Source organism: Meleagris gallopavo, chromosome 7 (assembly GCF_905368555.1).
Source record: "Meleagris gallopavo chromosome 7, MGAL_WU_HG_1.1, whole genome shotgun sequence".
Lineage (NCBI taxonomy): Eukaryota > Metazoa > Chordata > Aves > Galliformes > Phasianidae > Meleagris > Meleagris gallopavo.
This window is the reverse complement of record NC_139410.1, coordinates 3,711,191-3,732,231: the sequence shown is the minus strand read 5'-3', so window position 1 is coordinate 3,732,231 and position 21,041 is coordinate 3,711,191.

Here is a 21,041-nt window from a genome sequence, read left to right as displayed (position 1 = left end):
TCAATATAAGCACTTTTGCAGCATTAACAACTTAAAAATTCTATGAACGTACCCTTTCCTGATTTATTACACAACCTGTAGTTCACAAGGCAGAGATACAATAGAGAGTACACATTAACTTAGTGAAAAATGTGCATACAAATGTTATTCCCATTTGTTTTCTGGAATGCAATTAATGTTTCTTTTCCTCTGGTATCTGGTAGCCTGCTGGGTTATCAACATAATTAGTATCTTGGAAGTAATATCTCATGGAGTCTGATATTGCTTTTATTTAAGGCTAAACATCTTGAATATTCAATCAAAAAATCAAGTTAAGATCCCTGGAAATAATTTGGGTGCTTTAACTAACCCATTTGCATTTCTCCCAGAGGATAGGTTGGTACCACTCCTGTGTTTAGTGACAGGAATTTTAGACAACGCAAATATCTATATGTCACAACATGTTGCAGTAGTGCACGTTCCCACATAGTTAAGAAATCTTACTCCTTGGATCACAGGGTGCAGGAGGAGGTTCTGTGTTCCATTTTTAAAGCATAATAAGCGATACATAGCTTAAGTAACCATTTCCCAAGCTATATGTTCCTCTCTCTGAGTCCCTGTGATTGCACTTAACTCAGCATTCCCATCTGCTACCAACTATTTGGGGCACTTCAAGCCTGCTATAGCACTGCCAAATTAATTTTCTGTCTAACATATTACTTAAGTATCTCATCTATTTTGTCAACACACCAAATTCTATTCTGATGCAAACGAAAACCAAATTAAGTTAGCCAAACGCTTGTATCCTTATGTGTCTCCCTTCTTGTACCTCTTTTATATCATGCTCTAGGGATGGTTGTGGCAGGTTTAATCAAGGGTTTTATTTCAGTGAATGCTTCTATTGTAAAATGAGAGCCTTTATTCATCCACAGTTTGAAAACATCTCAGATGAAAAAAGATGTGAGCGTACACAAATACAAATTACACTTGAGTATGCAGGGTTTTCCTGGTTCTGTGGTCCTTCTTCACAACCTCTTCTATGATTTCAACTTAAATGTTGCTATTTTTTATTGCCTTCATATTCTCTGATTGTTTTGTTATAAGGTGGTCTCTATATTCTATCCCCAGTGTTTGTTCTTATGTAGATATACATAACTTGTAGGTACTACCTTCTGTTCTACTGCCAAGTAAATACAGTAAATGACAAAGCTTAATAGTTAAGAAATGTTTGCTATATATGAAGAATACATTTTGGTCTATAAAATACAATACTTTGAAAGGTCTGAGTTTGTAGAGTAGCTTTGAAATAACAAGACTGTTAAAGACAAATGCAAGCACTGGAAGTAGTAGTCCTTGTACAGGCTTGACAGAAAGCATTGTCTGTTTGGAAGATGAACTCAGCCATTTTTCCCTCCAAGTTTCTATTTTAAGATTAGCTTTTTTAAGACTTGAAAAATAAGCTTCAAAGCTTTCTTCAAACAAAACGTGCGATCATATAACACAGTGAAAGTATTGAGGCAAGCAGGTGAAGCAGTGCTAGCTATCCAGACAGCAGCGTCCTCCTGGGAGTGCCCCACTTGTGGTTCATAGCCCTCCTGCATCTCAAGCCTGGAGTCTGTGTGCCATGGGCCCTCATGTGGAAACTGATGTTCAACGGAGAGACAAAGGAAGGAGTTGGAAGGGAAAAAAAGAAAAGTAAAATTCAGTTATTTTCATATCAGTACAGCTTAACGACGACGATATTCTTGCAGGCGGTATTATAAACCAGGAAGGAGTTGTAGCTCTGCTGTCTTCATGTGGAAGGATCTGGGCAAGTGAACGGGAGGCAGACAGATGCAGACTGGGAAGCTCCCTTAATCTTACGAGTCAGCCATTTTCTGAAGGATCCATATCTTTTTCTTATACAGTTCAGTTGTTCCAGTAAACTTCAGTTGAACTTTCTTCTGCAAATGAAAAAAGCTGTAGAACATAGAAGGCTGGAATGTATCTGTAGAAAAGAAGAATTAATACTGCTGCTTTCGCTCTCCTTGCTTGTCCATATTTCATGTTTCCAAATCACCAGTCGTACGTGGGACCACAGAAGCTCATCCAGTCAAGCTGCCAGCCCAATTCCATGGTACTCATGTGATCAGTCGTATACCCAAATTGCTCAGTGCTTAAGTCCCAGCCGAAATGCATAATTGGATTAAACAAAAAACTTTAGGTTAACCTGAATACATCAAACCTTAGTAGCAAATATCAAATATATTAGATGTAAATAAGACAGCAGAAATTTTGAATTATTTACTCAGATTTACAGATGCAACAATGAAGGCTGAGATGCATGTTATTTAAATGTTTATGGCCAAGTCCTGATCTCTGACATCTCCTGGAAAAGCCAAGATTTTATTTACTGGATAAAAACAGGTCTGTTTCCTATAAATGTCACGTAAACCGCTTCCCCTCAGACTGCTTTTACCAAAAACATGGGAATGATATGAAGAGATAAATACTTGACAAAAAAAAAACAAACAAAAAAAACACAACGAGAAATAGATAAACCCTCCGACCAACTCTCTCTCCTCTCATGTCTCTTGAACACTGTATGCTTAACTTATTAAGGCTAGCTTGAATGGGAGGGGTGCGTTGCCATCCAGCTCTAAGGGCACATTTCATTTTGTAAACTTCTAAGTGTTGAGAAGTTTTGAGCAGAGATTACGAAAAAAAGACAGAAAATCACCCCCAAAACAAAGCAATAGGGGCTTCAATTTTTCCGAGTTTTGATTTCCTGTAGGGAAAAGTACCACTTACATTGCTTATTTCAATTGTTAATATAGAGCTAAAACTTGAATTTTCAGAAAAGCAAAGTAGAATAGAATATATTAATTAAGAGATGGGAAAAGAAAATGGTTTTACGTTTGGTCAGGAAATTTTATAGTCAGTTCAGAATAGATCTGAATTGCATCTCCATTCATTATTATTATTGCTAATATATGGACTTCAGTAATCAAAACAGCAGTGTACAAATGCTTATGATCTATTGATCAGGGACAGATTACTCATGCCCCTCCAAATAATTAAGAATTTCTCTATGAAATCTGGCCAAAATGAGATGGATCCTCCTTAATTTCCTGTTGTTTTCTTCTAGACAAACCAAGTTTAAGAGAGACATTGATTTGATTTGGTAAAGAATGCACTGATGCCTTGCTTTTTTCTTACTCGTGTCTTGTTAACAATTATCTTGTCAAAAGGTAATGTAGGCAACAGAAGCAATTAGAAAACTTCTGATAGATGGTAACTCTTTTTTCCTTGCAGCAAAACTTAATCTAAAAACAGTAAAATGTTATTATTTAATAATCTTAGCTAATTGTTTTCTTATAAGACAAGCATTGCCTTCATATTTGAAACTTTGTAGACCCAAACCCTCTACATTAATGCAAATAATGGTATAGAACAAAATCTAGACCTGAAATTATGTTAGAGAAACGCAATATAGAGCTGAATCTGTGCTGTTCTCCTGTGTGGTCTCCTAAGGAGGATGCTGCTGGAGTTCTCCTGTCCTCCACGTGTCCTCCTGTGATGTCAGGATATCAAGCCAGGGCAGCACAAATTGCTGCCTCCAATGAGTGATACCTGCAAGAAGACACAGTGCCTTCCATTAGACTTTGTATTGATTAGTATAATCGACTTGAAGCTCTGAAACAATACTTCCCCCTCTGCTTTAGCTTCCAAGGTTTCTTTTTCTGACTCAGATCAAAGAATGTTGTAGTGTCCAAAAAATGATCAGTTTCTTTCCAAAAACATTTGCTGAACATACTACCACTTCCTCTTCTCTTCGTCTTATCTATCTCTTTAGCTCATTGTGGGTAAAATGCTGCTGCTACTTCTGGTGTGCTTGTGGCTATCTGAGAGCTGCCCAGGGAAGAGCTGGGCTTTTTGTTTCAAGTCTGGACAATGTTTGCATCACGTACAGAGGCTGTAAATATACATATGGATCAATGCAAAGCCAAAAATCCATTTGGACATTGGATTTCTTGACTCCTCTACTAATTGGATGAGTGTAGGAGAGAAGAGGAATCCTCCTGTTGTAGGTGCAACTTGAGTTCTTATAAACCGTAAGGATGGACAAGGTTTGATGGGGTGCAAAATGTGGTCTGCTGTAGACTTTCGCTCTGCAGAGTAACTGTTGATGGTGTTGTTCTTAGCAGCTCATGGCGAGCATTAAAGATTTGGGGAAAAAAAAAAAGTGATTTTCAGCTTTTAGGCAACATGTTAGCTTTTCCGGCTTGAGATTTGGCCTGGAGATGTCTTCCACATTTAGACAGAAAGTGTATGGATTCAGGCTAAAGGTAGAATCAAACTGAATTTACCGCCTGATGTTTCTTACTTTTCTTTTAGGAACACCTGGAAACTAACTATACGTTTAATAACATGGAAGAACACTATGGCTGAAGTATAATTTTCTTTCTTTACTTTTGTAGTTCCTTTGTAAAGGTTACAGTAACAACTGTTGGAGCAAGTTGAGGCCCTTTAATTTTTTCTTTTCTTTTCTTTTTTTTTTTTTTTTTTTTTTGCATTTACTTTAACTGCAAATATTGAAAGTATTGTAATGTTATTTGCCTTACATTTGGAGGAGAACACTGTTTAGTGGTAGATAGAAAAGCTTACATTGGGAAGTTTGTATCTGTTGGTACTAATAATACGTCCAAGTTTTAAGATTTTTTTTCTTAAAACTTCTATTTAATTAAAGATGATACTAGCAGGATCATAAATATTTTAATCTCATTGACAAAGCTGAGATTTTGATGATCTTCTTTTTCCTAATAAATGCGAGTTAGGCAAGAAAATACGATTGTGGGAAGAAATAGAAGAAGGGAGAAAATTTGGAAAATAAGAGAAAAGTGCCTCAAGGCACTAGTTCAGTAAGAAATAGCAGTGTCCTATCAGTATGGTAATTAAGAATGGTCTCCCTTTTGGTCTGCTGCCGAGTCATGAGATGTCAGAGTACACTGACTAAAGAACCACTAAGTGATACGGATATTATCATAACTCATTTGCTATGATGCAATCTAGTTAGGAGTCATTTAAGAAAATGATTTTGTAATATGCTTCTATGCCCATTGTGTTAGCCTTTGGTAGTTATTCTGGAAAACTATTTCCTTTTTTGTGAATGGGAGTTTTAGACTTAAATTACAGTAATTGCACCAGATCTGCAGAGGAAGTATTCTTTCATCAGATAGGGATCTGAACTGTGACTTCCATTTCCAATTGAACTAAATCAGGTTTGAATGTGTGATGTTCTCTGTAGTACTGTGATGAATAACTTGTGATACTAGCCATTGTACTGGGACCACGACCCTCTCTCTGTTCTGTTTTAGCAGTGTCTGCTGCAAGGTGTCCCTGCAAGTGCATTCATAATAATAGCAATTATTTGTTTAAAGTTAGTTTTAAAATAGTTGTCACTAATGGAAGACTGTAAAAACCCTCTTGGTGGTACTCATAGCAGCTTGTGACTTGAAAGCACCAGTGCATTTGCTTACGTTAGTACAGGTGGGAAGGGAATGTTTTGTGTTCTCCGTTAGCCATGAGTTGTATGTAGCAGCAGAAGCCCTAGGAACGCATGAGGGTGACAGACAAACAAGGGAGGAAGAAAATACTGAGGTGAATATAATCTTTGGTGTTATTCACTGATTGTGGATATGCATGGTGCAGCATTGGCTGGGCACTGCCTCCTGCCACAACAGAGGTGTTAAGGACAGCATATTGGCTGGTAAATGGAAGAGCTTCTGGTGGCACTAAAGCCGTGGATGGTGTTGTGTTTTGTATATTGACTCTCTGAACCTCAGGATCAAAACTTGAATGTAAGGTTTTTATTTAATACATCCTTATTAATTGTTGCGGAGCTCCTTTTGTCTAAAATTTGAATTCTGCTTGAGGTTTTTCAGTTGATTTATTTTTTTTACCAGTTTGATTCATGTTAAAAACCTTTTTCTTTGAAATTCCAGCTAGAGACCATGGTATTTTTAGTGCCCTGAGGACAGTTGAGTTTAATGGGCAACGTTTCTGTTTGCTCTGGGTCTGAACATCTTTATAGCTTCCTACTTTTCTGAGACGTGGTTGTTAAATGAGGACTGTGTACTCCTGCTTGATTCATTTTTATTTTTATCCTTCAAACACATTTTAAGAACTGTTACAAACAGCAGGAAATAGTGGAGTCAATGAAGGGGCAGTGAAAACCACATCATGCAATTGAATTACCTACAAAACCAAAGCAGCATGCATTGAGCCCCCTTGGTACAAAGGCGCAATGTGGAAACAAGTCTGGATATCTTTGTGGAACAGGAGGAGGAAAGGGCAGAAAAGCTTGCAGTCCAGTCCCATCTTTGATTCACCTCTCAGTAACTGAGTAATCCATAAAAACAGATCTTGGCTGAGTTGATCCGTGTCCCCATCACAGCCTCCCAGTAGAAAATTTCAAGGACTGGGATTGATTTTATACGTTGTGAACAGGTGCACCCTTCTGAATTCTTTGTTCAGGCAAAGAAACATGTTCTTGGCTGCCTTCTTGAGCAGCAACACTTGGACTTGGATAAATGTGAACTGATGGGGTTGACTGAAGCTTGGGGTGTGCCGTGTCTGCAGTCAGACCCCTTGCCACAAAGTCCAACAGTTCTCTCTCTCTCTCTGTTTTTTTTTTTTACTTGAAAAAATATTCAAGCAGGTGAATTGCTCTACAGTTATTTCTTTGTTGAACAATTTATCCCATGTGCGATTTTACAAAACGCATACCATTCAGCATCAGATGAAAAAATGTTGAGGATAGAAGCACAGTACTGTGTCACAGCTCTGGTATCGAGTTAGTGGTGTTTGTACAAGTGATACGTGTAGGTTTTTTCCCCCCTTTTTGAACTTGTGCATTTAGGAAGCTATGAGTGAGCTCCATCTCTGCATCTAGAGCACAGCTCCCAGGCTGTTGGGATGCTGGAAGTTTAGGATGTTCATTTCAATTTCTATTTTTTTTAGATTTTCTCACTGATAACTGCATAGTGCTTTGTGAAAACTCATGGCAAAGCACAAAATATAATGCAGAGAACAAAAAGCTATGAAACTAATGTGAGCTGATGTAAGCTGCCAAGGGAATGAGAAAGAGGTAAAAGAATTGGAAGAATTTTTTTGACAAAAAAGACAAACACAAGGTAGAGGGCTTCAAGAAAACCTTGCTCTCTCTCCCAGATCTGCTTTGTCCTTATGCTTGCACTAAGGACTCCACTGGCAGAGTGTGTGAATTGTATTTTTTGAGAAAAGCCAATTTAAGAAATGAAGTCGTAAGGAAAGTGGAATTACCATGACTTATTTCTCTCTCGTTTGCATCTGATTTAATTTCTGTCTTTGGCAATCCCACCAGTAGCAGAGCAAGGCATGCGATTCTCATTTGAAGATGAAGATGGTTAATTTCTTCTCGATTTTATGTTAAAACTAATGTGTTTGTGGATTGCAATTGGTGAGGTTTACCTGTACAGATAGTAGAATAGTAGCTGTCCATGCTCTTCTTCATTGCCATCCATCTTCAGTTCCACCTTATCTCATCAGAGTCATCAGCAGCAGCATGTTTTACAACGTGCAGGGAATACCATGCATATTGTGTTAAATTTTGAGGAGAGAATTAATCTTGGAAGTCCTAAATTATCTGTCCTGAGATATCAATTGTACTCTTACTGCCACCTTTACTGCTTTGTAAAAGGGAGTTTTAGCTAGATGATGAAACCCTAACCAATGTGAGAGTTGATTCTTCTCTGGGTGAATGTTATGATGCTATTTAAAAATAAAGTACAGAAATAAGATAATACTAATTTAAAATATTTGAAGCAGATTGAGCTCATGATCTTGATGAAAACCTAATATTTTGCTAACGGTTTTAGAAAGCAAGTGTCACTTGAAATGGTTTCTATCTGTAAAGGATGTGCTGTTTGATGCTCCTGTTTGTATGTATGACTGATCCTCTGCATGTTTGATAGTTTTGATTCTGCTGATGTTCCTGTCGGTCTTTCATGGTCAGATTCAAAGTTGAAGCATTTTACTGCCTCTGGCAATCTAATCTGATTTGATCTCTTACTGGAGCTTAAACAAAGATATTTGGCAATTTTGGCTATTCGTAATTTTTGAAGATGCACTGAAGCTGACATGACCTCCCCTTGTCAAAGCTTCCCATTTCCACAGTGACTGCAGGCTGTAGTTCTCAAACCTTTCTCCAGCACGGGTCACTTCATTGTCCATCCAACCTTTGCCTGCTGCATCACCTTAGCATGGCAAAACCAGTATGAATATGCTGTGCTGACAACAACCTGCTTTCTAAATCACCAGGCCACCAAGATCAGCTTATGTTGGTTGTCTTTATTATTGGTGCTTTAATAGTTTACTGGGTGCTTTAGCAGTGTCCTGTGGCAGATGCCACTGGAGGGCTTACAAGCTGTTAAGGGACCTTTGCAACATTATCATACTCTCAGTAAATCATGCACATTCATGGGTGGCTGTCATTTGACTGAAAATAACTTTCTGAAGTAGTTATTGACCAAAAGAGCTCTCATGATTCCCTCCCATGTCCACGGTGCTCTGCCACCAATTACTTTGTCTATAGACCCATTCCAGAAGTCATCTGCAAAAAGCTGAAAGCAGAAATACTATTTGTATTATCATTGATCCATTGCTGACAATCATTATAATACAGCTCAGGAAAACAGTGTCTTGTCGAACTAGAAGGTAATTGCCTGGAAAGTTGGATTGCACTTTTCTTGTATGTAGGAGTGCTGAGCTTTTAACGTGAAGGTGTGATAAAGAAATGCATAGCGCAAGAAATACTTAAGATAATACAAAATAGCAAAGAAGAAGGCAGGCAGAACTGAGAAGAGTTGGTAGGAACCAAACCACTCAATTGCATCTGTAATATGGAGAATTTTCAAAGTGATGCAAAGGACTCTGCAGTTTAGTTGAGCCCAGCAGAACAGCACACCTGGTCAGGCAGCTGAATGTCAAAGGAAGAAGTCAGGAACTCAAAAAACCTCACAGTATCAGCAGAGTGAATCTACTTCTCATTGCTGAAGAATTGAGGCAGAAATGACAGCTAGTAAGAATGACAAATAAATAGCAAATTAACTCTTTGCTTTGGTTTTAATTCGTAGATAGCAAACAGGAGCCTCGCCTTGTGTCTCCAGTTTTCCCATCACTTACTTGATCTGACATGACTTCTGTGTGCAAGTGAGTACTAATTCGTCACATATGTTGGACAGAAAATTGGGAATGCATAACAGGTGAACCAGAAAATGCCACATTTCTTTCAGCCTGTTTCATTTCAGCGTAATTTCAGTGGTGTTCAGTCCTAAGGCAAATTTGATCTAAAATTGTTACTATGTTTTGTCTTTTTTTTTTTTTTTTTTTTTTGGGGGGGGGGGGAGGAAGAATTCACTAAATGTGTTTAAGCTGTGGGTATAATTCTAAATCCCCATATTTGATCAGGCAAGGTCACTTCTCAGTATGAGTTTCTATCTGTTTTATGTACTGTAAAATGTTGTACAGCTGTATCAAACAGGAGTTAGAAATGAAGATGTTAATACAGCATAGAGAAAAGCATGTTAGCAAGCAAGAGACTTGATGGTATGTAATAATAGGAAGACTCTCTAGACTGAGGAGTTGATGTTTGCCACTTTATATTTGAATATGCATAACACAGTGATTTTACACTGGAAGAGAAATTGAGGAACTATGGCGTAACCCAGTGCTGAGTAAAATAGAAATCAGCACTGAAACCAGTAAAGGAGTATTTTTCCAGTATGACTTTTGATTAATGTAATGAAAGGGTGAAGAAGCTATGCAAATGTGAAATTAGAATTCAGTGCTTAATTTTCCCCTCTGCAAAAAAGCAGCTTTTCTAATGCAGGAGTTTCCTCAGATACTGTTTTTAAACCTTCTTTGGAGTTGCCCACACACTATCCTGCAGGTCTCTAAGGAGAAAGCATCCCAGATTATTTTGTGCAGGATCAGGCTGGTTTGCATTTTTTATTTTTTTCCTCAAGGGAATCCTGTCAGATCACAAACACCTCATCAGTTTGGGAACTGTTTGTCCCCAGCACCTGGAATACGTGTCATACTCACTACATAGTCATCTCTGCATCGTTGGTATGGATGAGCCCCAGCACACTTTACAATTCACAGCTAAGTTCACAGGTCTGCATAGATGTGTAGTTCCTATTAAATAAATAATGGGGACTGAATGGTCTGAAACAGAGGATATTCTGAGTAAACAACACACAAGCTGTACATAACAATTTTTGATTTATATGCTGTGTTGAGCCCAAACATAGGAACTTGAAAGATATTCAACTGTGATTACTGCTACAAAATCACTGCGAGTTCACATCTACAAAATCAGTACTGAAGGGATAACAGCTGCATTAGGCACCTTTAGCTGCTTTCACTGAATGAGACAGGAAAAGAAAAAGGAGAAATTATGAAGAATTGTTAAAATTGGGTTAAAATTGACTCTAAGTTTGTGCTGATATAAATGTAAGAGAGACACACTTCATTACTGGGGCTGCTCTGGAGCTGCACTGGTGTTGTGTGTAGTGCAGGGGGGGTGCTCTCTCATGACGTGCGAACTAAAATGCCGCACAGAGCACAGGAAAATTAATGTCCTTAGGGGCCTTCCTCCCTGTTCCCATAATTTCACTGTTTCATTTGTTCACTGAAGGACTGCTTTGCCATGCAGCTGGGACTGACACTGCCTGGCAGAGGAGATGAAGGCTTTGCAGGTTTACATGCAGCTGGGCCTTCTGCTCCCACCACCGTCTCCATCCTAGAGCAATAACTCTCCAGGCAATAATAGCCAGGCTTCACAAGCTTTTAAAAAAAAACAAAACAAAAAAACAAAACAAAAAAAAAACCAAATCCTAATCTCCTTAAGATTTACATGGTTTTAAAAAATGAGGTTTTGATTCCGTATCTCTTAGGTGTTGCTGGAAACCATAATAATAATAATAATATCTGAGGTAAAGTAGAAAAAGAAAGGAACAGTAGGAAATCTTTTAAATGATGCTTTTAATACTGCTTTTAGTGCAGATGCTTTCCGTCTCACAGCTAGAGCAAACAAGTCTGCTTAGATGGGATTTGTATAGAAGATGTGTCTTTTGTGATGAGGGTAGAAAGTTTAATTATAGAGAAATGCACACTGCCTTACTTGTGGCTTTGTTAGAGGTTTTTGTTTGTTGGGGTTTTTTTTTTTTTTTCGGTAAATATAAATGCCTTTTAGTAGGCAGTCTTCATATGGATTGTACAGTAATTGGGAATATTTTTTCCCCCTAATAGAAATGCTAAGAAAAAGGAAAAAAAAATTCTTGTCAAGTGAATAAGGTAATGTTGTTAGTTTCAGATGCATTTAACCATAAACCAGCAAATCAAGAGAGAGGCGTTCTGTCATGCGGCGTAGATCCTGCCAGTGTGTGTCTGCACAGTTAATGTAAACCCCAGGGCCTGGGAAATTTAGTATGCCCCATTTTATTTACTTAGGTGCCAGGCCTCCAGCTGAAGAGGTCACCAAGCTCTCCCTTTGGAAGATTGATTCAGAGACTGCCACGTTTCACTGTCAAAAATAACTCTTGTTTAGCCTGCGTTTTCACTGTCAGGAGCACTTAAGTTTGTATTTGCCCTTTCTGAAGTTCCTTGTATAGCCTTGAATACTCTTTGAAGAAAAACCTGTTTGTGACCAGCAGTAAACACGTGTCCTGGTCATTCAGTACTCCCCAAGATCAGGAGTTAAGTTTTGATGCGCTTACTGATGGAACACATAGATCAGTTTCAGTAGGAAGCAGAACAAGGTATAATGTTTTAAATTTAGACAAATAACAGCTTGTAATTGAATAGCAGTTGTGTTGATTAATAACTAAAAACGTTTCATTCCTCTGATACATTCCAAGTAAATCCCTTGGCCAGTGAACGCACTTGGTTTATTGATTCGTGTCCTGTTCTTTCATCTTGCTCCTCCTTTCTTCTGTCACCACTGGCATTCATCAGTTTTCATTTGCATCTGCAGTTGCAGGTGACACTGAAATACAAGGGGTTGTATTTCTTGGAGGTTGCTGTGAAACTGTGGGCTCTGCTGTAGATGGACTCAAAACTTGTGCTTGAAGGTTGCTAAGGTATCTTTTACTGCAAAGTGACAACTCGTGTAATTGAGAAGACATAGAGTATATTTCTGTAAATTTTAGTGCTGGTTTTTGCTTTTTTCTACCTGAGCAAAATACAGCTGCACAGCAGCTCCAGTCACATTTTGCAGAAGTGGAAATTTAAGCAAGTGAGAGCCGAAGTGCAAGTTGATATTGGGAAGATGCCTACAATATACTTGGGAGGTTCAGCTCTCGTGTCTTTATGTGAACAAACGACTGTTGCTCTGCTGTTTGCATTTGCCTAACCTTCTGTTATCAAATAAAATCACAAACAAAATAAAATTTCTGTTAGAGTCAAATATGAGTGGAATCCCAAGAAAGACTCTAAAGGTCAGATGAGCAGTTTTGATATATTGCTCCTCAGTATCTACAAAACCTTAGTGACATTAAACAGTACAAAGTGGAGTTTGCTAGAAGGTACTGGGGTGTTGTATATTTAAAGAACAAGCTGTTACCTAGAAGTAATAATAAAATAATGGCAAAAGGCTTCTAACTCTGACCGGTCTTTGTGGTATAAGTATTTGTGGAAACTGTCTTTTCTTTTGCCACAGGTGATCTCCAACCTTCCAGTGCTCCTGGCACTGGGTCTACTAGTTTGGTCTGGCAGAGGCTCTGTGAATATAGATGAATATAGGTGATGAAAATCCCATGATTTTTTTGTCCTGGAAAAAAAACGATGGCTAGATGCTTAGATGGATAAATATTAGCGTTTTGCAATTGTTTACACAGATTAGGAGAACTGAATCACAACAAGGCATTTCTCTTCCCTTGAAATAGGGTAGAATTTTAATTAGTCATTTTTCCCTTATTTATGGAGTATGACAGCCTAGGAGACTTGCTACTCTTGTTCAACTTTTTTACTTCAAAGTGAGTTTTACCAGGAGCCTTCTTAAGTAATATTAAATCTTATTTTGGGCATCTACTTACTTTGAATTAGAAGGTAATTTAATCAAATAAAGTTAGGAAAAAAGCCAAGTGTATCCAAAAACACTAATTGGAAAACAGAGTTGATTAGGGCTTTCTGTGTGGGAAAGAGAGAGATGGTGATTTTCATGTCGATGAGGGTCTCAGAGCTCACTGCAGACATGTTTTACATAACACATCTGTCAACAACACGTAAAGACTGTTACTGTGACACGTATGTTCACTAGGACAGAATGCAGAGATTTGTCGAAGTCTTTGGTGGTGAGAAGCAAAGCTGTGCCAATGTTAGGCAACTAATTTCTGCGGATAAAACATTTAGTGAAAGCTGAGTGTGAAATCTCCATTGTGCCTTTGAAGATTTCCCTTGGTAAATGGGAAAACATGTGAGAAGGTGAGCGTGTGTACATAGGCAACTACAGGCATGTACAGATATAGCTCTGATGCTTCAGTAAGACAGACTGACACAGGCAGGGAAAGAACAAACCTAGGCCTGGGGAGAGCTTTGTGTTTGTATGCGGGGGGGTGGAAACCTCTGCTGAGGAGTATTAGGGCTGAACCAAGGGAGGTTTCTATAAGCAACTGCTTCCATCGTAGCACAATATGATTATGTTTAGCTTCTCAGGGGAGACTTTGTATGATTAAATTTTACTCCTGAACTACCCTGGATTCAGCACATGATGGAGTCACCTTGAATCCAATGATCATTTAAATGATAAAAATTATATTTAGCAGTAAAATAATCTTTTTTACTCTCTGTAACTAATTTATAACACGCGTTTCTGTTAAAACACTGCTACCAGAAACAGTTTCCAACCGTTGGAAAAGATACAGGTATTCAGATGTAAATGACATATTAGCTCTTAATTGTACAAAAAGTTATATTTCAAGCATATTTGTTAGGAGACTTTTCAAAGCGCAGAGCAAATCTGAAGCATGATTTTAATGTCAGCACACGGTGTTAAAGGAAGCATTTGATTGCCTCTATTGGATACACCTAAAATGCGTTTTTGTTGGCTTGATAGTTTGGTAATGGGTAATTTTACCTCCAGTGAGTAATTCAGGACATCTTGGCCAAACCTAGACACGTACCATGTATTTATAGGATTCCTTGTGCTGTTAAGTGTTAAAGACCACCAAGGTACAGAACCAGCTTTTTCCATTGAAGTCGAATCCTGCCCTTTGTTATCTTGCAAGGAAGCTAGAAACGACCACAAGCTTAAATGTGAAATCTTCCCTTAAATTGAAAGAGCACACCTGAGTCTACTGCTGTTGGTCTCAGACTTGCAGAATGACACATTGGGCTGTCACTGTGCTGGAGTTAGGATCACACTTCAGACAACTAAATTCCTTATTTTTATTTTCTTTTCTGTGTTTTTTTTTTCTTCTCGGTCTGAGTTATGTCCTGAGTGGAGACCTCTAGTTTATCCATAATGACAAGAAGAAAAGAGCCTTGCAAGTCCTAACTTCTATAAATTATTATCAGCGGTGTGAGCAGCTTGAAGCACCATTAGACTGTTACCAGTATGAGGTTTTATTTATTCTAGAGCTCAAAGCATTGATGTTATTGATCTGCTTTAGGGAAAATCGCTCCACTGTGTAATCTAGTAAGTTACACTGCTTCTTATCATGGCACTGGTTTCAAGCTGTGGGTGATGTCATGTGTAGTCCAAAGGCTGATAATTTCTGTGGCAGGGTTAAGTGCACAGAGAAGGTGAGGATATTTTTTTGCTGAATGTGAACCAGCCACTTACGAATACTTTTTTCTGATTCTTTCTGTAGGAAATATTCCCATTTCTGCCCCTTAAATTAATTCAAAAGATTAATTAAAAAATTAAAAGATTGTCCTAATGGTATTTCAGAACCACAACATGTTTTTCTTTACAACTACAAGGTTAAACGTAAGTGAAACACAGAGCTTTGAGCCTCTCGTAAGACTAGAGAAAACATGTTTAATCATTCTTTCAGCCCAAGTATAATTTCCCATGGTATCTGGTATGTTTTGACACACATTTTAGTCTTCAATAGACAAAACACCTGCTGAAATAGTATTGAATCTTAAATCAGAACATCGGTGTTGGTCTTTGCTGAGTGGAAATTGATCCTTGTAAAAGCAGCAGCTATTAATTGAGAAGGCTCCTTGAAATCATATACTGAAAAAGCCTACGCTCTTTAATCCATCAATGTTAAGGATTTATTTTATGCTAGAGGTTGACTTTTTGTAATTATACATTTTTCCTCTATGATGTTAATATTCAAATACTGTCTTCCACCTTCCATTTTGGATATATATTTAAGGTCAAGGATATAGGAGAACATGGTCATAAATGCAAAGTACAGTACTAATGGAACTAAATTATGTATATAACTTGAAATATTCACAAGTCAAATGTAAAAACCAAGGTAGGTTACTGAGTTTTCAGTGAGGAACTGTGAATTAAGGTGGTCTCATCTGAACAATCCAAACAAAGTCTGAGCTTTCAGTACTTACATTAATAAACATTCGGAAAGCCAGCTTTGCTACTGAGAGTAATGATGATGTTTTGGATCTGTCTGGGCCACTATGAAAAAGATACATGATTATTATCAGAATGCAATAGCCAGAGTCCCACTCAGATGTTTTGTGGTTGACATTACATTATTTTAAAGGATGGAAAAGTAGCCATTGAGACTCATCCCTGCTTAACCAGCAACAGAATTAGTTTTCACACACAAAGCATTATAAAAAGATGGCTGCAATTGTTTTTTGTTATTTTTTTTGCAGGAGATTCGGTCAGTGGCCAAAGTATAAAAGAGCAAAAAAGCATTTAATTTTGGCTTGGAGTCATATTTGTCACTTCAGCCAAAATGGAATTCCTAACACAAAAAATAGCTGCTAGTGTTTTATTTGAAATACCTGATTTTTTGTTAGGCATTATTAAGCTTACACTAATAACCCTAGTCTTGCTGGTGTTAATTAGGACGTGCTAACCGTACAGTACTGTGTGTCAGTCTTTTCCATGCAGGCCTGTGCTGCTGTAGAGCTCATAGTTCTACACATGTGTTTATCTTATGGGTTATATTTGGTATTGTACAGCTTAATGACAGCAAAGGATTCCTTTTCTGTTGTATGCTACCACAGTTTATAGTAGTTAGCTTGCAACTTGAACATTTAGGAAAAGATTCTGTTGTCTTGCAGAATAGCAGCTTTGTTCATGTGGCAATGTGTGGGCATTGAACTTAAGGAAGGATTTAAAATAAATCAGTGCTGAACTAGTACAAAATCTCTTCGTGAGGAAAGGGAGAAAACAGAAGATGCAAAATATTAGTTTTCTATTCTGCCTTTGGTTTTCCCATAATAAGTTAATTATTTTTAATATAATGAAACAACGAGGGACGGGAACAGAATAAAGAATGTGTCAAAGAGCTCGTACATCAATTAGATGCTTTCAGCTGATCAAGATCTGATAAATTTGCTCTAGGGCGTTTGTAACTAACTGAAGTGCTGTCTGCACTTAAAATCAGGTAAAAGCCCAGAGAACTTACAAGAAATGACAAGAACCAAAATAAGCCTTATTTTCAAAGACAGGTGAAGTATAGAGTCTTTCAAGAAATATTAAGCAGATAACCTAATTTCAAAATGCAAAGAAATTAAAAGTTGCATATATAAATATGCAGGAAAAGAATTAGGTGCAGATGTACTGTATTGCTGATCGCAGATTGTAACTTCTCTTTGATTTAGCCCTCACTAACTACCGATAACTAAGAGTTCATGAACTGAATGTCCTATGGTCAAAAGAATGTGTCTTCCAAATTTTCCCTTATTTTTATTTGCTGATACAATGTGGGGATTCCTTAAAACAAATCAGAAGAGGCGAACGGCTGACGAAGTTGATAGACTTACGCTGGCATAATGCACATTCCTTCATTAGATTTTTGAGAAGCTTCCACACTCCTGGAAGTCATTTGAAAGACTGTCATTTTCAATCTGTAATTTTCCTGTTTTCTGCAGTGATAGAGGATTAAAGACCCATTAGGTTTCAGTCTGAGCGCTAATCCAAGCTTTGGACAGCTTTCCATTTTTCAGACATATTAAAATGCAAGCACTATTCATTGTTCCAACTAACTTTTCACTTTATGTTTGTTTTACTGTGTCACAGAACAGTTAAGAAGATTGCCATACTTCCCATTTTTAAAATAAATTTTAAGTAAATGCTAAATAGCTTTTTTTATGACACATGGGCCTACAATATCCTCTCAAACTGAACCTCTAGTATTTTAAGACAACTATTTCTAGGAGATTTATGAGTTGCAAAGAAAATTCTTAAGCTGATTTGCAACCGTAGGATTTACACTGGTTTTCTAATAACTCGGTTCTGATTGCGTACTGCCATATAATTTCATTGCTTTTTGACATTGACACTTTTTTTGGGAGCAACATGGTAAGATGAGATGACGCTCATGTTTAATTGCTTTGAATCTAACCTTGTAGGCTGGTGTGAAGTGAGCAGGGAGGTGTGCACTGCATTCCTCAAGCTGGGAACTTTGCAGTAATTGCTTAAAACTGCATGGAGCTCAAGAAATCTTTGATACTTAAAGCACTTACTGTCAGTTAAGAGACAGTAATAGATCTCTGTGTGGTCAAGGGATAAGCTCCTCTCAAATGGTTTCCAATCATGTTTGGAAAAAAGCATGAAGCCCATGGAATTAATCTCATGCCTTGAACTTGAACATGGAGTTTGCAACTCCCTCAGCAGTAATGCTGAATTCAGCAGGAGTGGGATTGTTTATTATTCTGATTCTTCTTCTTTTTTCTTTTTTTTTAATCCCCTCATTGCTTACAGTACTCGCAAAATGTCTGGTTCAATATAGTATTATTTTCTCTGAGCTCAGTGAAATAGTTGTCCTGCAGGCATATCCCAAGAAAACCAATGGGAATGCTTGCTGGGTAGGCAAAAAGAGTGCTTTGAGACTTGCTATCCATTTTGGATAATGGCTGTCATTATAACAACATCCTGTAATCATACTGTTTTGATTCCACAGTGTCTGGGACTGTCGCACCTTTGGGAAGGAAGCAAATTTGGGAACTGGGACTGACAGTCATTACTTACTTGATTTTCTGCTTGCAGGAGAGGCAGTTTGCCAGGGAATGCTTTTATTGCCTTGTAAGTCATAGCCTGACTTGCAGATTTTAACACTGAACAGGAGAGTCTCTGATCACACTCCTGGCAGCAGGAGAATTTCGGGTTTCTGTGTGCAGAGTTTTGGGTGCCACAGTGTAAGAAGGACATAAAACTATCAGAGAGCATCCAAAGGAGGGCTGCAAAGATGGAGAAGGTTCCCAGGGCAGTGGGCACGGCCCCAAGCTGGAGCTCAGGGAGCATTTGGACAGTGCTCTCAGACGATAGGGTTTGAGTGGTCCTGTGCAGAGCCAGGAGTTGGGCTTGACTCTCTGTGTGGGTCCCTTCTAACCTGGGATGTTCTTTGATTTTATTCCACCGTAATTCATCTCAAATACATCCATAGGATTAATCTACTAGGATGCATTTCCCTCACGTGAGACTGACAGCACCGCATCATATCCACACAAGTAGAGAGGTAGGTTACAGATAACTAGGTCACCCAGCTACCCACCGCATGCGCTTCTTATTTTCAACTTACCTTTCTGACCCTCATCTTTTCTCCTTAAAAAGGAGACCTTTACGTTCTCAGAACTGTCTGTACAAAATAGCTAAATAAAGTTCCAGTATAATTTCTAAATGCTGTACAAGGCAGCACATAAAGTCTTTTGACTGCTTCTCCCTTCTGCAGCCATACCCATCTGCAGATTCTTAGGCCAGGATAAAAACACTTCTGGCTTTTTTCAAGGCACACCCTTCTGGTCTTCAGTGATCTGTTGCTCGGGCTGAGATAAAAATGTTATTTATTTATGGCCATTTCTATGCTGTTCGTTAATAAAATGAAGTTCTAGTAATTAGGCTATGATGTCAAAATTAGATATGCATCAAGCAAAACTATTCCTGTCTAAAAACTTAAATGATCTTTTTGTTATTGCTTTCATTCAGTTACACTAATACCATTTTAATAGTATTGCAGTAGAAATCACCAAGGTTCTTGTCTCCTGTGTTAGGGTGTAGAAAATTGTGTCATTATAATAATTAGTTCTGACATTTTACAGAGGAAAAAGCTGAAATACAAAGGAAAAAGTGAATTCCTGAACCTGTAGATTACAATGTGTTCCAAGCAGCATTAAAATCAATAGGCATCAGCCTTTCAATCAGCCCATCGCAGCATACCATAAACTGGTATTTGTACAGATTTGCACACGAGTACAGGAGGATTTGTATCCATTACTGGCAAGACTGATATAGAAAAATGTTGTGCTCACACTGTCTGACAACAGGAAGAATTTAGGAGACCAAAAAAAGTCCAACTGAAATTGTGCTATTGGTAGTGACATTGCATGGTTTAGTGCTTCAAAACTACATTTGTTAACAAAGCTAATGGCAAGTGTTTCATAAGGTGGTTTCCATGATGGTTTGGTTTAGAAGGGGAGTTGAGAGGTGTTATTCTCAATAGCAGCTTTGAGAAGACAGCTCTCTCTTCATTTCTTGTTCTTGAATTAAAGAGGGTATATGAAATTAAGAGTCGTCAGAGTGATTTAAGCTAAAACCTGTCTCTGACCCTCCTATAGGAAGTTCTTGTGTTCTATTATCTGGACAGGGAACACTGACTGGGAGAACTAAGATAAGTTGGGTGTTTTTGAATACTTCAGTATGTGCAGAAGCTTATTGCATGCCACAGAGTATCTGTATAATAGTAAATTCAATACTGCCTTCCACATTTTTGCTGTCATGCAGCCATAGCAGGCTTGATTTTCTTATTGTCTCTGACCTCTTTGTACTATTGGAGTAGCAAAAAGTGACTGCAGCGGGCGAAACTGCTGACTGCAGAGTTTTGCTCTTGGCATAAAGCTGGCAAAACATCTTTATATTTTGCTATGGCAGTCGCCATTATTTTGTCATTGTAGCAGTAGAAAAGAGCTGGACATCGGGAGTGAGAGAAATCAGAAAGACTGAAGCAGATGTTTTCAGAGGTGAGGAGGGGACGGCAGATGCGAGACCTACATTTGTATTGGTGGAAAGCCAGGGCACAAGATGTTCCATCTATTCTGGGTTACACGTGACCCAAGTGGCATTAAAATGAAATCCACCCTCCATGGCAGTAAATCCCCCTGAAAACAAACAATTGAAAGGCACAAGTTTGGGGGTGGGGAAGAGATTACAAATAAAGCAAAAATTGTTAAGGGTGATTGATGAATCACTGATGGATCATTGATGTGTTTGTAGTGAAATAAATACATGCATATATTTTAAGCAAAGCTTTTTTTTTCATTCACCTTTCTGTGGGTGAGGGATGAAATATACTGAAGAGATGGGCTTAGGGTACAAAATGGGGATTTGGATTGTTACCCATTACAGTGGTAGTGGCATACCGCAGAAAGCTGATAGGAATGGCAATCATCCTTATAGGAGTTGAAGTTTCCTAGATGAAAATGCAGTTCTCAGTAGTTTGCCAGATGCATACATTTTTCTGCAGGACGATCTGCTGCAAGGCAATATTTCTCATTTTTGCTGTGCTTCTATTAAGAGCTTCCTGAAGTCTTCTATGCTGGGCAAAAATTTCTAAAAGTAGCCTGTCTTCTTGAATGCTGTTCAGCTTCCTTCCTTCCAGTCTGCTTTCAACAGAACTAAATTAAGTCACATTTAAAGCCTATCCAGATTGTATTTGTCTTGTTTTTCCTGAAAGCCCAGACACCTACTGTCCATTGGTAGAGAGAGAGAGCAGAATTAAAGTCTGTTTATGAGAAACAGAAATGTATGCCATATTTTACAAAACGTTGTGAATGTCCTAATATTTAGCACTAAGTGAGCTTGGCTGGCTGACTGTAATGCTTCACAGAAGTGAAGT